Source organism: Labeo rohita, chromosome 19 (assembly GCF_022985175.1).
Source record: "Labeo rohita strain BAU-BD-2019 chromosome 19, IGBB_LRoh.1.0, whole genome shotgun sequence".
In the NCBI taxonomy this organism is placed as follows: Eukaryota; Metazoa; Chordata; class Actinopteri; order Cypriniformes; family Cyprinidae; genus Labeo; species Labeo rohita.
Window position 1 is genome coordinate 24,324,203 of NC_066887.1, and position 18,180 is coordinate 24,342,382.

Genomic DNA, 18,180 nt, shown 5'->3' on the forward strand with positions numbered 1-18,180 from the left:
ACTTAATCTGGAAGGCATCTGCTGTGTACTAACATCTGACAGACGTCTGTAAGATGTCAGATTCACATGCGTTCTAAATCATAAACATCTTAAAGACATCTAATAGACGTCTATTTGACATCTGATAGGAAATGTCTCATAGATGTATTGCAAATGAGCAAACACAATCCTCTAAGAAAGTCTTCCAGATGTAAATACAGATGTCAAATAGATGTCTCATTGCCTATACACCTGGTCAAAACCATGCAACAGAAACCTTTTACATAATCTGTTTTCTTTAGCTTGAAGGCTACATTATTTCCTGAGGCCAGCACATAGGAAAGCAGTTGTCCGAATAGATCCAGAACTCACGATGATCTTTACCTTGGAATAAAACGGTCACATCTGTTTCACAAATTTCTTTCAGTGAGGTAGTCACAGGTTATGACCCCATTTCTCCTCCCTCACACTAATTTATTGTCAGACTCTCCATTTAACAGAAGCTTTTCAGTAAAGGCCATCGTGTCATCTTTGCTGTAAATGCAACACCACCTGAGCCTAATAACACGCCAATGCAAAAAGCAAATTAAGAGGTCTAAAGTGTTCGAGACCGTTTAGATAGGAAGTCACAGAAAATCAGTAATGCGACAGAGACCTCTAGTGGAAAGTTTAGACATATTCATGACGTCCAGAAGCATTGCATTAATGCACACTTAGATTTTTATAATTCAAACTCAACCAATGTATAGGGAAATTAAACTATATGTATCTAGTAACTTTATTTATTTATTATTTAGTTATTTATAAACATTTAATCTTTATAAACAAATTGTGTTTTTGCTCTCAAATATGGTGAAAATGTTAGCTCTGTGAAACCTTAATAATATCTTTACAGCAATATCTTTACGTCAAAGCATTATTAAGAAGACGGACGTTCATTTTGGTAGTAGGTTAGGTCGAACAGATTATATTTAGAATGTAATCATGTAGATGCCCAGAACAGTGAAACCATGAAAGGTTACTGAATTATAATTGGACCGCTCCTCATGTATATTAAAGAGCAAAATGGACGCGGAGATTGACAGTAAAAGTTGACAAATATTGATATATAGACGACAAATCCCTTAACCATAATACTGTTGTAATAAGATATTCTTTAAAAGAATTACGACAGTCGTGAATGTACAAGGTATGTGTTTTGATTGTCTTTGATTTGTGAAAGATTGTGTCGCGTTGAGTTGGTGAAGTGTTTATGCGCGGATATAAACAAATTGACTACAACTACTTGCTTGCTGCCTGTAACAGCACTTTCTGACTGATTCAGTGGCTTTGAAATTTAAAGTATATGGGTGGATTTCTTATTTTGATGTAATTTTGTTTGTATGTAATCAGCTGCTTTTATTTAAAGCATCCTACATTTGGGGGAAAGGTAATACTTAAAGTTTGACAAAATTAGTCACTTTGTTGCAGATTTCTGTCAATAAACACGATCTTGCATTTCTTTCATTTTGTACTTTTTTTTTTGTTTAATTTTTTTCAACAAAAAAGTGTAGTTGCACTGGATATAAAGATAGTGTTTGATTTTGACCCTTTCTCCTGTCTAATTTACTTTCCCCTTTCGAACAGTAGGACTAATGACCTCAGGTGCCATTTCTAGGCCTATTTAGGAAAGACAAATCTACACAGGTTCTAATTCCACTGCATACTGCTGTCCACACTGCACTGTTTCACTGTATGCGTGAGTTGGAGATTTTGCATGCGTTTTGCCCCACAAAATGCCCCCATGGGTGGGGTAAAATGCCCCTGAGTCTGAAAGCGATTTGATTTATACATTTGCAGCAAAATCAGAGTACAGGCAGTTTAAGCTTAAAATTAAAACAAATATAATCAATAATTATGAATTACAAAATGATAGCTATTGAATTGTTAGTTTATGCTAACTGGCTACCTATCGCTACCTAGCTACCTGATGCTAACTTGAGGTAATTTTTAAATATAAAGTCCAAAAATTTGTATTCAACCAATTAGTTAGAATACATTTGATGGAAAAACAAAGGATTTGATGTTCCAAACAGAGTAACTACAGTAATTAAGCCATGCCCCCCTGTTGAAAAAAACAGCTTATGCTGGTTAGCTAGGTTTTGATGCTGATTTTAGCTGGTTTATGCTGGTCCTTTGCTGGTTTATTCTGGTCTATTGCTGGTTTATGCTGGTCCTTAGCTGGTCATGTGCTGGTCATGAGCTTAAACCAGCTACGGACCAGCAAAGAGCCAGCATAAACCAGCTAAAACCAGCATCCCAGCATCAAAACCTACCTAACCAGGATATGCTGTTTTTTTTTTTCAACAGGGCGTTTTACCCCACAAGACTATGAATTCTGAAATGTTTTTTTCCCCTTAAATAACACGTACTCCCTATCTACAGGCCTTATATCATATTCCTATCTGAAAGTTCTACAAAACAAGCTTTTAAACTATTTTTTTCTTACTGCTGAAAATGAGATTTACTGTGAAAATGTTTTTTTTTTCTCAGATACGTCACCAGTGTAAGCTTCATGGTGAATATTTTTAAATAACTCTTGTCAACGTAGTCCATAGTTATAATAAAAAAATCTGGTATCTAGTGTTTTTTTTTTTGGGGAGAAACAGTAGAGGCGTTTTACCCCAAGGGGGCGTTTTCCCCCACTCTATGAGAAGGGTGTTCCTGCACAACCGGAGGCTGCAGTTTCAGGACCGCATTTCTAGGACCCTGTAGTTTTTTTTTTTGTTTGTTTGTTTGTTTTTTGTATTATTTTTATTTTATTTATTTATTGGATATATGTATGTATTAGCGTCTCATACTATTTAATAGCACTTGCTATTCAATTCTGTATATTATTATTATTTTTTTAAAGAAATATGTAGTTGTTTAATTGTATATGCTTAATTATTGTCTTAACCGACTCCTAACCCTTGACATACCCATTGGTAACCCGTTTGAAATATTTAACCTAATTTATTTCAATATATTCTATATTTGTTCTGGTGTTAAATTCCATTTTCTTGTAAAGAAAGACTTGTATTTTTGCATACTTCAGTTCATTAGCCGCAGCCCAGTGATTTACATCTGATGAGTGACACGCATAAAGTGCAATAAACGGAAAACAATTGCACTACAAATGACCGTGTTTATTAGTACATTAATAAATGTAATTTTATTTAAATATAAATGTTAGTTTATAACATTCAGCAGAACAATGATCTGTTTTGCACGGCTAAATAAACTTAATGGAGATTGCCGACACGCCTCCAACACAAGTTCACACCAGCTCTTTCATTTAAAATAAGATGGAAAGATTAAAAATGAATAGTTTTTGCTTTATGTTTGAATCAGATCTCCTTTAGATGGCGCTGTCACAAAAAAATAGGGTGCTAGAAATGCGGTCCTGGAACTGCGGTCCTGAAAGTGCAGCCTCCGGCTGTGCAGGAACATTATTGGCACTCTACCATTGTCGTCTAAAATCGCGGAAGTCATAAAAATACAAGGTATGTTCTTAGATTTGAAGATAAGTGCAAACTTGCAGTTCCTTATTGTGTTCATGTGTTGCGTTGCGTTTGATTATTAAATGATATCAATGTTCAGATATCAACAAATTAACTGTGGTAAATATTTAGGTGTCTAAATTTATGTGTCTTAAAGTGAACGTATTTATTGGGTGGAGCTCGATCGCTCGACTTTTCGTTCTGATTTTCCGTCCAGTGGAAAAGTGGATTTGCGCGATTATCATTATCATTTCATAAATTATCATTTCAGATGCTGTAGGGACATTCGTGCTGTGTGGATTGCTCAGAAGAGTTTGGTAAGAAAAACACAGGCTACTTTTCTCCATTGCGATGCATCTGTACTCTTTATAGTAGAATACTTCTGGTTATGGACAGCAATAATCTGAATTTCTGGTACAATATTTTATACTATCAACTCAGGGGCGTCGCTAGGGCTGATTTTTTTTTTTTTTTTTTTTTTTTTTTTTTTGTATAGCCCTGTGATTTCCACGGATTTTGTCAAAGTTTGAATGAATTAATCAAAAGTTGGTCATTACACTTAAATCAAGTCGCGATATGGACTAGTATCTGTAAATATTATGCTGCAAAAGACTATTTAAATATGAATCCTGCATGTTCTGCTTGTCTTTTTATAAATGAACGGGGCGGGCGCGCGGTTTCTTTACATGTAATACTGATGCGCGTGTGAGGCTCGTGATTTCAGCGTCTGCCGTTTCACTAAATGAGGACATAAATACATTAACAACATCTCCAGAACTGCTCTGAGAGTCACTTCATGAGCATTTCACTGTTTCATTTGAGTAAAACAAGCGTCAAATATACACACAGAAATTTACAGATATTCACGGCAACCCGTCAAAGTAAAAATTCGGTTTAACTTTATTAACCATTCAATAATGTACGTGCCTACTACTAGGACTACTACTATTAATTAATAAAAATTTATACATTTTTTTTTTCACACAATATTTCTTCCATGTTTTAAATTTGAATAGTAAATCCCTTTTATTTGTCAAAAATAAAATATAATTTTCATTAGAAGATCAATTTATTTAATATTTTATACCTTCATTTGATAACCAGAAAAATACACAACACAGAATTCCATTTAAAATAAATAAATAAATGTAAAAATAAATAAAAGTTGTTTTTATGCATTCAAATAAACAGACATGCTAAAACATATTTGGTAACAATAAAACGTAAGGTAAAAAAAAAAAAAAATAAAACACTTCATGGGGTCCTAAACATGTATTTTTTATTAACTTTAGATAAATTCAAATTCAAATTTGAGACTGACGGTAAATCGTATAAGATTCATGGTTTTAATTAATTACACATGATTAATTACAAACAGAATTTAAAAAAAAAAAAAAAAAAAATTTGGGAAAAAATATTTGCTTTTTGCAGTGATTACTATTTACTATTGTTAATAGTGTGACATAGTCTTTAACCTTTAGTTTAATGCCCCAGACCCCATCCACGTTCAACCACCTGTGTCTAACAAAATATTATGTGAGCATGACGTGAGCTCCCACCAAACACCACTAGCCCCTGATGTTTTGGTATCAGCCCCGGATGTTTTAAAATCCTAGAAACGCCCCTGCCCGGAGGTGTGAGTCGGCAGAGTACAAACGTTTATCGAGTGTAAATATATTTAATAATCTTCTATTTGTACAGCAGTGAATTTCACATCTGTGGAGGAAATACAGCGCTTCTCCTTGTTTAATCCTTCATTAATTCTCTTGCATCTCGAGATAAGGTAAGATTTTTCTGTTTTATCATAATGTGTCCTTTGGCTTTAGTCATTAAATGCAATAATTTAAGGATTGCAAAAGCATTTGTTTTGAAATAGGGTGATAACTGGTGAAGTGGGGCATTATAAATAGGCCAGTCAGATAAAGATAGAGTGTCAAAGGTCTTTACAAATTCTTCAACTCTTTAGTCACTACAAACTTTAAACTATTGGCACAGTAATAACGGACATGAAACTGATATGATTGGAGTTTGTGAAAGTGGATAGGGTAAATCATTTTACAAAACTTAATGTATAATTTATTAATTCATACCAAATGTCTTAAAGTAAGGTTTCATGGTCACAAAATAAAAATAAAAAAAGAATTCTCCCATCAACTAAAATAGGAGTTTCAGTAAAAATGGATCAGTTAACATGTAACATTAAAACTGTTCAGATGATAATGAAAATAATGTGATATAATTTAGTCTGCATGATCGGGACACTTTCAGAATTGCAGACATGTACACTGTAAAAAAAAAAAAAAAGCTGTTTCTTAAAAAAAAGTAAGTGTTCGTGCTGCCTTAAAATTTTAGGTTTAGTCAACATTAAATGTTATGTTGTACTACATGAAAACGTGGATATTTGAGTAGAGTAAACTTAACATTTTAAGGCAATGCTTACTTTTTAAAGCTGAAACAACTTTTTTTAAGTTGTTTTTTACAGTGTAGAAGGGAAAGGATGCATATACCTTGGAAATAATAATAAAAAGAAAATGAAAAATATTTTTACTTCATAAAAAAAAGGTTCTTACCTCATTTTTGCATTTGTAAGGCCGATTTATAACATTACAATACTTTTTATAAGACTGTTGACATGTTTTTTTTTTTAGATGTCATTTGAAGATTATTGTGTAATAACCCAGGAGGATTTGGAGGATATTAAAGATTCCATATCTACTCAGGATCTTCCATCAGCGATAAACACGATCAAAGAATACCTCAGACAGCAGGATCTTGTAGAACTAAACATTGGTGTGACGGGAGAGTCTGGTTCTGGAAAGTCCACGTTTGTCAATGCATTCAGGGGTTTAGGAGATGAAGAAGAGGGCTCTGCTAAAACTGGCCCAGTAGAAACCACAATGGAGCCTGAAGTTTATCTTCACCCAAAATACAAAAATGTGAAAGTGTGGGATCTTCCTGGCATCGGAACACCAAACTTTAAAGCTGATGAGTACCTTGAACAAGTTGAGTTTAAGCGCTATGATTTTTTCATCATCATTGCCTCAGAGCGGTTCAGAGAATGCCACACTCACCTGGCCAAGGAGATCATAAGGATGGGGAAAAAGTTTTATTTTGTTCGTTCCAAGATTGACTTTTGCATTACTGCTGAGAAGAAGAAGAAGAACTTTGATGAGAAAAAGACTCTGGATATTATCCGAGAGGACAGTGAAAATGGTTAGTTATTAAATGCTCCTGACAACATTTTGAGCAACAAAGCAATTTAAATATTGTGTTTAAAATTATGATATTGAAGAAATATATTTTTGTCATATATAGTGATAGCCATGTATATTCATTAATATACATTAAATATTATCATTAAAATATATGTAATTAACCTTTTTTATCCTGTTACTGTCCAGGGCTGAGGAAGATCGGTATAGAGGATCCTGTCGTGTTCCTGATATCTGGATGGGAACTTGGAAAGTATGATTTAAATGCTCTGAAGAGAGGATGGAGAAAGAGCTTCCACAGCATAAGAGACGAGTGCTGATGTTGGCTTTGCCGAATATCACGCTAGAGATTAATGAGAAAAAGAAGAAAGCTCTAGAGGAAAACATTGGAAAAGTTGCCTTCCTGTCTGCTTGTGTGGCAGCTATTCCTCTTCCTGGTCTTTCAATCACTGCAGATTTAGCCATCATAGCAGATGAGCTGAGAAAGTACTACAGTGCATTTGGTCTAGATGATCCATCCCTACAGAGGCTCTGTGAAAGATCTGGGAAGACCGTAGAGGAATTGAAGAGTCTGATGAAGTCTCCTCTGCATCAAGGGATTAACCCAAGCTCAATATTAACCTTGCTGGGTGCTGCATCCCTTCTGATATCAGAAGATGCTATTGAATTACTTGTGAGCTTCATACCCATTGTTGGCTCTTTGGTGGCAGGTGGATTGTCTTATCTGACTGTCTCAAGAATGCTGAAAAGAGCTCTGAATGACATAGCTGATGATGCTAGGAATGTGTTGATAGCTTCATTGGAGACCGAAGTGTAACTGTAAAAAATGGCAATAATATTCCATGTCATGTTTAATAGACACTTATGATATAGATTTATGTTTACATGTATTTTCTAACAGTTACTTTAATCCAAAAAACTTACATTTGAGAAAAAATACAAACAAATGATTAAATGTTTAAGATTTGATGGAATAATAAGTGCAACATTTGGAGAAATAACTTGAGTTACTGTTGTCTGCAATACACTAATGCTTTTTGTTGCATATACAGTTGCACTTGAATTTATTCAACCCCCTTGGCCTGCAAGACATTTTACTGCAGGGAACACAATTTTGTGAAAACAGTTTAACAAAGCCATCCATAAACTATTGGAGAAAGTTTTTTTTAATTCACATTTGAGTAATTCTGAGACCATAAGTTGATGGATAATGAAAAAAAAATCAAACTGTCTCTTAACGTTCATGTTTAAAACTATTCAACCCCCAAAAGTAACATTTGGTGCAGAAACTTTTATTCTTTAAAACCACCAATAAACGCTGCTTGGAAGTGCTTAGAAGCTTCTGTCACCTCTCCACTGCAACCTTGGCCCATTCCTCACCTAAAAAAGCTTCCTTGATAGCGAATAAGGTTTCTTGCCGCTAAATACAAACATTTTGGAGGCAAAAGACTAAATATAATATAAATATAAATAAAATCTGTACATACAAACAAAAACGAATGAGAAGCAGAGCCTACTTTTTTTTCCATTGCCTATGTTTATCTACGGCTGACAGGGAAATGATCACATGAGCTTTACCTTCTTCTTTCCTATTGGCATCACAAGTTGCTCACCATAAAAAGTCACTCTTCATTTGCATAAATTAGGGGATTCTGAACTTTGTTCACTTGGTCGCTGGACACGCCACATGAAGGCCATACTTTTCTAGTGTTCTTCTTATTCACAGCATTGAAATTGTTTTTTTCCTTTGTCAGGTCATCTTGTCTTTGCCTGAAATTGCCAGCTCTCCATTGAAATTAATGTCGCTGCCTGTCGCTTGTAGTATGAACAGGGCTAAGGTTGCCAGCTGGGTCTGTAGGAACTTTTAATGTCTTAGAAATCTTAAAAAAGCCTTAGACTTTTGAAAATAATAAAATTTTCCTTCTCTTCTTCTTTTGTGAGAGCTCTGTTGACCATATTTGCTACTCAACTTCAGCACATGCATGGGCTAAATGTATGTATGTGTAACACCCCAAATTAATTCAGTTTTTTTAAATAGAGTTTCTAAAGGCTTATTTGTGTTTTAAGACAATTTTGTTCTCAAAACAAGTGACTTAAAACAGGGGGCTGAATAATTATGACAGCTGTGTTATTAAAAAAGTCCTATAACTCAAAAGCATTACATTATATACTGACAGTATCACTTTTGATATGTAGATGCAATTTACAAAGTCCTGGATCTTCAGAAAACTTGTATTTATAAAGTACTACAGTCTCTGGGGGGTTGAATAATTTTGATTGCAACTGTATGCTCAAAGTTTACATTTCTTCCCACCATTTTATGTTGCCACTGCTATTTGTGATGTGCAAGATTTTCGTAATCTAATATTTTGTCTCATCCTTGAATGTCCTCTAGTTTCACATGTACAAGTAATGAATTAAACAATTTTCACTTGCTTTTGCATCTTACCAGCTCACTTTATTTAAACTGAAAACTGTCACACGTTTGTGGCTAGTATCCCAGCAGGCACAACGTAACCAGCAGACGTCGTAAAACGTTGATATTTGGTTAAAGTTCAGTTGCGAAGCCAGGCGACCAAAGTTCAATGTCAATTCAATGTCTGTTTTCAGTGTTAATATTATGTTGATATTTTGTTGTTTTTAGGTTGTGTAACCAAAAACCAATGTTAAGTCAACGTCAAATTGACATCAAATACTGACATCAACCCAGTTTTCATTCTCAACCAAAATGCAATATCTGTCCGACATCTGACATCAACAATACCAAATAATGAAAAACAATAAAGCATAAACTTAAATATAGGGGCAGTAATGAGAAGTGCACAGCTGAACAAAATGAGTGATCAGTTAACATCCATGACAACAAACTAACCAAGGAAATACGGTGCAAACTAAAAACAAAGTCCATGTGATGTGTGAGAGTGTGACAAAAACAAACGGGCTTGTATAACATTTTACATTGGTCATTTTAATCAGATGATCACCCCATGTACCTTATTTCCAAGATAAAGACAAACAAATCCAAGACAAAGATCAAATCCAAATCAGGATGTTGACTTCACGCTCTCACAGATGCATGATTACTGTAAACATTTTACATCTTTGTCCTATCCTTTGCATAGCCATCACATATTTAACTTTCCTCTGTGTCGCAGCTTTTAAATGTGTCACTTGCAAACCTTCCAGACCCTCCAGCTGGAGAGAACCATGAAAATGAATTAATTAGAGAAAAGAAAAAAAAAATTTAGTCTACAGTCTTTTTAATGAGTGCAGGTCCTCTCATGCCATGTTCACCTATATGTTATACCAAAAAGGCCGCATGTTTGTCGATATACTGGCAGTAGGAAGTCTCAGTACTTGCTCTGCCACAGTAGCAGCATAGCAGATCTTTTAGGCACGTCTTTTATGTGTATATGCCAACACATTTTTTATGTCATCTGCTGATAACTTTGTAGACAAGTTGCAAAAACTCCAAGAAATTACTTCTGCTCAAGATATTTTAACACACACTGTTGACATGTTTCTTTTTTTTTTTTTTTAGATGGCTACACTTGAAGATTATTGTGTAATAACCCAGAAGGATTTGGAAGATATTAAAGATTCCATATCTACTCAGGATCTCCCAACAGCGATAAACACGATCAAAGAATACCTTAAAAAGCAGGATCTTGTAGAACTAAACATTGGTGTCACTGGAGAGTCTGGTTCTGGAAAGTCCACGTTTGTCAACGCGTTCAGGGGTTTAGGAGATGAAGAAGAGGGGTCTGCTAAAACTGGTGTAGTGGAGACCACTACAGAGCCTGAGGTTTACCTTCACCCAAAATACAAAAATGTAAAAGTGTGGGATCTTCCTGGCATTGGAACGCAAAGCTTCAAAGCTGATGAGTACCTCGAACTGGTTCAGTTTGAACGCTATGATTTTTTCATAATCATTGCTTCAGATCGGTTCAGAGAATGCCACACTCAGCTGGCCAAAGAGATCATAAGGATGAGAAAAACATTTTATTTTGTTCGTTCCAAGACTGACTTGAGCATTGAGGCTGAAAAGAGAAAGAAAAACTTTGACCTGAAAAAGACACTGGATATCATCCGCAAGGATTGTGAAAATGGTTGGTTTATTCAGTTAATGGAATGACAACGTTTTGACAAACACAATTACGGTTACATTTTTGAGGTTGTTAGTAACTTTTTGCTTTCTTGTGTATATATATCTTTGGCCATCTAAAACTGACTTAATATACATGATTGTAGAATTCATGATAATTCTTTTTTATAGGTCTGAGGAAGATCGGTATAGAGGATCCTATTGTGTTCCTGACCTCTGGCTGGGAGCTTGAAAAGTATGATTTAAATGCTCTGCAGGAGAGGATGGAGAAAGAGCTTCCACAGCATAAGAGGCGTGTGCTGATGTTGGCTTTGCCAAATATTACGCTGGAGATTAATGAGAAAAAGAAGAAAGCTCTAGAGGAAAACATTGAAAAAGTTGCCTTCTTGTCTGCTTGTTTGGCTGCTGTTCCTATTCCTGGTCTTTCAATCTATGTGAATTTAGCCATCATAGCAGTTTAGATAGAGAAGTACTGCATCGCCTTTGGTCTTAATAAGCAGTTTTTGGAGAAGCTCTGTGAAAGATTTGGGAAGAGAATAGAGACTGTCGAGGTTCTGATTCAGTCAGCTTGGTATAAAAAACTATGCACAGGTTCACTCATAACCATACTACGAAAGATATCTTTTCTGATAACAGAAGATGCTGTTGAGTCTATTGTCAGGTTTGTGCCCCTTTTAGGCACTGTAGCAGCAGGAGCAATGTCCTTTTGGGCTGCGTCAACAATGCTGAAGAGTGCTCTGAATGACATAGCAGAAGATGCCAGGAATGTGCTAATGAGTTTGCTGGAGACTGAAGTGTAATCAGACAGTGGTTGAAAAGTTTATCATATTCAATACTTAATAGTTAATTGTTTTGGAAAGAATATCTGGCATTTCATGTTTGTTATATTGGTTTTTATTTTAAATAAGTGACCTAAGAAAAGCAATATGCTAAATATTAGATAGTGAATAATAGATACTAAATTAATACCAAAGAAGCAGCCTCAAAAATAACTGAATTATTAATGACTTTTATAAGAACACTGCACAGAACTGCTGAAACAAACGTGTTGCTTGTTTTCAAGCATAATGTAAACAGCACATGTCAGTGCTTCATACACAGCAAATGTAAAACTGTTGAACTGTTATTGAATTGTACAATGCTGAATTATCTGCACACGTCTGCAGCTCTGACGTGGCCACCGGAGCTGAACGCATGCATATTAAATCGGCCTTCTGTACAGATACACGCATATGCCTCCTTCGATTAAATATAGCCAAAATCCGTTGCCATGACTTATCGCAAGAGGAAAAATTAAGTTTTAGTTGCATAACATCGGTTAATGGAAACACCATTTTTTAATCAACATTTATAAAATATCACCAAAGTTTTGCACAAATCTGTAATGGAAACACACCTACTGTCCCAACTGCCTCAATATACCATATAGAGTCGCTATTGTGAGTTATAAAGTCAGAATTGTGAGATATAAACTCACAATTGTGAGAAATAAAGTCAGAATTGCAAGATGTAAACCTGCAATTGTGTTGTGAAAAAAAAAACATACTGACTGAGGGAAAACTGTTGTTTTATATGGTCAGCACAGTTAACATGTACAGAGAGTTTTATTTGGTTGATCCATTGTTACTCTGTTGTCATATTTGTCGGTTTTGCCTCAGTTTGGGTAATAGCGGTGAACTTTCGGAAGAGTGTATCTAGTACAAAAATGAGCAAAATCTGTACTAGTGTTTTTTTCCAGCACTTAAAAGCTCAAAAGACTGAATTATCACATTTAAATGCAATTTTCAATGTGATATGTGTTACAACAAACGAGTCTGGATTCAAATGCATGATGCAAAGTAACAGTTTATTGACAATAATTAGATTATAATCCACACGTGGGTCAGGAAGCTGGTCGAGCACGGGTGGAGAGAGGCTGGCATCACAGGGAGCAGCAGGCAACCGAACGCCGACAGATTGGAGCAGGAGACGACCAGGAAGGGAACCGGAATCCCAAACCGGATGACACGAAGAGTGGAAGTACATCCAAGGAGAGCGACAACAACCAGACGATCTGACAACAGGAGACAAACAGAGCTGATCTTAAATAGCGGTGTTAACGAGCCGCAGCTGAACCTGCTCAGCTCGTCAACGAAGTCCAGCCACGCCCACACTCACACACACAGACACTGCAAGGAACAGTAAGTAAACCCATGAACCGTGACAGTACCCCTCCCCCTAGGAGCGCCTCCTGGCGCTCCCAGAGGAACCCACCCGTAGATTGTAATCATCAATAAGGGAGTGATCCAGAATGTCCCTGGCCAGAACCCAACTTCTCTCCTCTGGACCGTAACCTTCCCAGTCCACCAAGTACTGAATTCCACGTCCCCTCCGCCTCGAGTCCAGAATGCGACGGACCGAATAAGTAAGTTCCCCATCTACGAGACGTGGCGGTGGAGGAACCGGGGCAGGCGGATTAATGGGAGAACGAAAAACGGGCTTGATTTTAGAAACGTGAAAAACGGGATGAATTCTTCTGTACGCTGGAGGAAGTTTGAGGCGGACTGCCACTGGACTAATGATTTTAGTGACAGTGAAAGGGCCTATGAATTTGGTTGCTAGTTTGTTACAGATGGAGCGAAGCGGAATGTTCCTGGAAGAAAGCCACACTTTTTGACCAACAACGTAAACGGGAGCCTCAGACCGGTGGCGATCGGCTTGAGCCTTGGTGTGCGCCCCCACCTGGAGAAGAGTCTCTCGGGCTCTTCTCCAAGTGCGATGGCACCTCTGGACAAAGGCGTGGGCGGAGGGGACCGCGACTTCGGAATTCAGACTGGGAAAAATAGGTGGCTGGTAACCTAAACTACACTCAAACGGTGAGAGGCCCGTGGACGAACCTGGTAACGAGTTATGTGCGTACTCAACCCATGAGAGCTGTTGGCTCCAGGAAGACGGATTCTGGGAGACCAAACACTTCAACACTCTTTCGAGATCCTGATTGGCTCTCTCAGTCTGCCCATTGCTCTGAGGGTGGAAACCCGAGGACAGACTAACACTCGCCCCCAACAGACGACAAAACTCCCTTCAAAACTTGGAAATAAACTGGGGACCCCTGTCGGAGACCACGTCCATCGGGAGGCCATGAATGCGAAAGACGTGATCAACGACAGTAGCCGCTGTCTCTTTGGCAGAAGGTAATTTGGGCAAGGGAATAAAATGAGCCGCCTTCGAGAACCGGTCCACAACGGTCAAAACAACCGTATTACCCTGGGAGGGTGGGAGACCGGAAACGAAATCGAGAGCGATGTGGGACCAGGGTCTCGAAGGGACTGACAACGGCTGGAGTAACCCCTCCGGAGGGCGATTGGAAGTCTTAGCACGCGCACAGACTGAACAAGCCAAAACAAACTCTCGAGTGTCGCGGGCCAAAGAAGACCACCAGAACCGTTGTTTAACCAGAAACTTAGTGCGATTAATTCCTGGAATGGCAAGCCACCTTAGAACAATGAGCCCATTGAATAACGTCGGACCGTAAATTCTCTGGCACAAACAAACGACTCGGTGGGCACCCGGACGGGGGCGTTACCCCTTCTAAGGCTGCGCGGACCTTAGTTTCCACCTCCCAAGTGAGGGCAGAAATAACCAGCCCCTCAGGAATGATGCGCTCGGGAGTGGAAAAACGTTCCGAACGATCGAAAACTTGAGAAAGTACGTCGGGCTTGATGTTTTTAGACCCCGGACGATAAGAGATGGAAAAATCAAAACGACCGAAAAAAGGGCCCACCGAGCCTGTCTGGAGTTAAGACGTTTGGCAGACCTGATGTACTCGAGGTTCTTATGATCGGTCCAGACGATGAAGGGCACCCCCGAACCCTCTAACCAATGACGCCATTCCTCCAACGCTAGCTTAACCGCCAACAGCTCTCTGTTACCAATATCGTAATTACGCTCTGAAGACGGCATACGATGAGAAAAGAACGCGCAAGGGTGCATCTTGTTGTCCGAGGGAGAGCGCTGGGAAAGAACCGCACCTACCCCCACCTCTGATGCGTCAACCTCCACCACAAACTGACATGTGGGATCAGGGGCAACAAGAATGGGAGCCGAAACGAAGTGGCTCTTTAGGTTGGAAAATGCAACGTTGGCGGCATCAGACCACCTGAACGTCGTCCTGGAGGAGGTTAAAGCAGTCAGAGGAGCGGCTAGTTGGCTGAAATTGCGAATAAAACGCCGGTAAAAATTAGCGAACCCCAGAAACCTCTGCAGGGCCTTGCGGGAATCAGGGGTTGGCCAATCCACCACAGCCTTAACCTTGTCGGGATCCATGCGAATTCCCTCGGACGAGACAATATACCCCAGAAAAGAAACGGACTGTGCATGAAAAACGCATTTCTCTGCCTTGACAAAAAGCCCATTCTTTAGCAGCCTCTGGAGCACTCGCCTGACGTGCTGAACGTGTTCCTGGAGAGAAGAAGAAAAAATCAATATGTCGTCCAGGTAGACATAAATGAAACGGTCGACCATATCTCTCAGCACGTCATTAACGAGAGCCTGAAAGACCGCGGGCAAATTGGACAGCCCAAAGGGCATCACCAGGTATTCAAAGTGCCCCCTGGGGGTGTTAAAAGCGGTCTTCCACTCATCCCCCTCCCTGATGCGAACCAGATGATAGGCATTGCGCAAATCCAATTTGGAAAAAACGGATGCTCCCTGCAACCTCTCGAAAGCTGAAGACATCAACGGCAAAGGATAAGTATTCTTAACCGTGATGCTGTTCAGCCCTCGGTAGTCAATACAAGGCCGCAAGGAGCCATCCTTCTTTTTAACAAAAAAGAAACCTGCCCCAGCGGGAGAAGAGGAAGGACGAATGAGCCCGGCTGTCAGAGAATCAGAAATGTATTTCTCCATGGCCTCCCTTTCTGGAACAGAAAGCGAGTATAATTTGCCCTTAGGCGGAGACATACCTGGCAATAACTCTATGGCACAGTCATAGGGACGATGCGGAGGGAGAGAAGCAGCCCTGGACTTACTGAACACTTCCTTCAGTTCGAGGTACTCCGTAGGCACGTTTGACAGGTTCACCGACTCCTCCTGCAACAGAGAACGAGACACAGAAGGATAGGCAGACACAAGACAGTTAGAAAAACACAACTCCCCCCATGAAGATATGGAGTCTTGACCCCAATCCACTTTGGGATTGTGACGAACCAGCCAAGGATGACCCAAAACGACCGGAACCAAGGGAGAAGTAATGAGGAGGAAGGTGAGCTCCTCCTTGTGGTTACCGGAGGTAATCATAGTGATAGGAGCAGTAGTGTGAGTGATGGAAGGAAGCGACTGTCCGTTTAAAGCGTTGACCGAAATCCGAAGGGTGAGGGGAATTATGGGTATGTGCAATTGATGAGCAAAAGTCCAGTCCATAAAATTACCTTCCGCCCCAGAGTCCAATAAGGCCTTATAGCTGTGGAGTTCGGTCGCCCACTGCAGTCTCACCGGAAGGAGAGTCGTAGACGGGGGGTCGCTCCGAGATAGACCGCCCGACAGTAACCCTCGTCCTACTGTCGGGCCCGATCTTTTAACGGGCAGGTAGCCAGTAAATGGCCCGCAGCACCACAGTACAAACAGAGGCCCCTTGATCTTCTTCTCTCCCTCTCCTCCCGGGAGAGCCGAGCTCTACCCACCTGCATGGGTTCGTGTTCGAAAACGGGACTGACCGTGTTACTGACTGCGCAAACAGGATGCACAGGAAACTCTGATACAGAGGACAGATGAGTCAGCTGATCGCGACGCTGAAGTCGGGAGTCCACTCGAAGTGCTAAGGAAATCAGTCCATCCAAATCAGTAGGTAATTCCAAAGCAAATATCTCCTTTTGAACACGGTCAGCCAACCCATGCAGGAACATGTCCCACTGCGCCGCCTCGTTCCACTTGCACTCGGCAGCCAGTGTGCGGAACTCGATCGAATAATCTGAGATGGAACGATCCCCCTGACGTAAATCCGCCATCACGCTGGCTGCCTCGCGACCCAAGACAGCACGATCGAATACCCGTCTCATCTCCTCCGACAGCGATTGGAACGAGGCACAGCACGGGTGTTGGTTTTCCCACACCACCGTCCCCCACTGAGCAGCACGCCCAGAGAGCAGCGTAATCACCAACGCCACCTTCGAGCGTTCTGAAGCAAACGTAACCGGCTGCAGCGAGAAATACATGGAACATTTAGTTAGAAACGCTCTGCAAAGATTGGGCTCACCAGCGTAAACCTCCGGCGTGGGAAGTCGAGGCTCGTGGTGAGTGTTGCAATTCTCTGGAACAGAAGGGAGAGGCGGTGGTGGGGAGGGCGCAGTGGGCGATCACAGTTGTTGAAGTTGGGTAGTGAGCTCGGACACCTGTGACACCAACGCTTGTACGGCTCGACCGGTAGCCATCATTTGTTCGTCCTTTGTTGGCTGTCAAAATGTCCCGCAGTGTAGGTGCATCTGCTGAATCCATAATGACGGTCAGATCGTTCTGTTACAACAAACGAGTCTGGATTCAAATGCACGATGCAAAGTAACAGTTTATTGACAATAATTAGATTATAATCCACACGTGGGTCAGGAAGCTGGTCGAGCACGGGTGGAGAGAGGCTGGCGTCACAGGGAGCAGCAGGCAACCGAACGCCGACAGATTGGAGCAGGAGACGACGAGGAAGGGAACCGGAATCCCAAACCGGATGACATGAAGAGTGGAAGTACATCCAAGGAGAGCAACAACAACCAGACGATCTGACAACAGGAGACAAACAGAGCTGATCTTAAATAGCGGTGTTAACGAGCCGCAGCTGAACCTGCTCAGCTCGTCAACGAAGCCCAGCCACGCCCACACTCACACACACAGACACAGCAAGGAAGAGTAAGTAAACCCATGAACCGTGACAATATGTTTACCCTTCAAAAACTAAAAGTTTCACAATGAGGAAACTAATGCCTTTAAAAATTCTGTTACACTTAATGGTTCATTGAGAGATTTAGAGATTCTTAAATCATATTACAACATCCATTTTTGTCCATTTGTTACTTTTTGTACTGAAGTATGAAGGATATGTATGGCAGCCTGCGATAGCCTACTCATTTGAAGCCCCTCCAAGAAGAAGCATCCCAGAATGCCCTGTTGTTCTCAGGTCTGATCGGCACCCTGTAGGAATGTTGTTTTTGCAAGCATACACAGCTATATGCACACCAAATAAAATGGGGTATGTTCTTAGTTTTGAAGAGACGCTTGAAGTGCACACTGTACCAGATTGTGTTCCGCTACGTTTGGTTAGTAAATGTTCAATACTCAGATATCGAAAAATAAATAAAATAGTCCCTCTAACTCTTGTCACTATGCCAATTAATTGCAG

The 18,180-nt window shown here is 39.9% G+C and overlaps 1 pseudogene; it reads left to right on the top strand.

Moving 5' to 3' along the window:
• Positions 1-1,051: 1,051 nt before the first annotated feature.
• LOC127181645 (interferon-inducible GTPase 5-like) lies at positions 1,052-12,333 on the top strand (annotated as a pseudogene).
• The last annotated feature ends 5,847 nt before the right edge of the window (positions 12,334-18,180 follow it).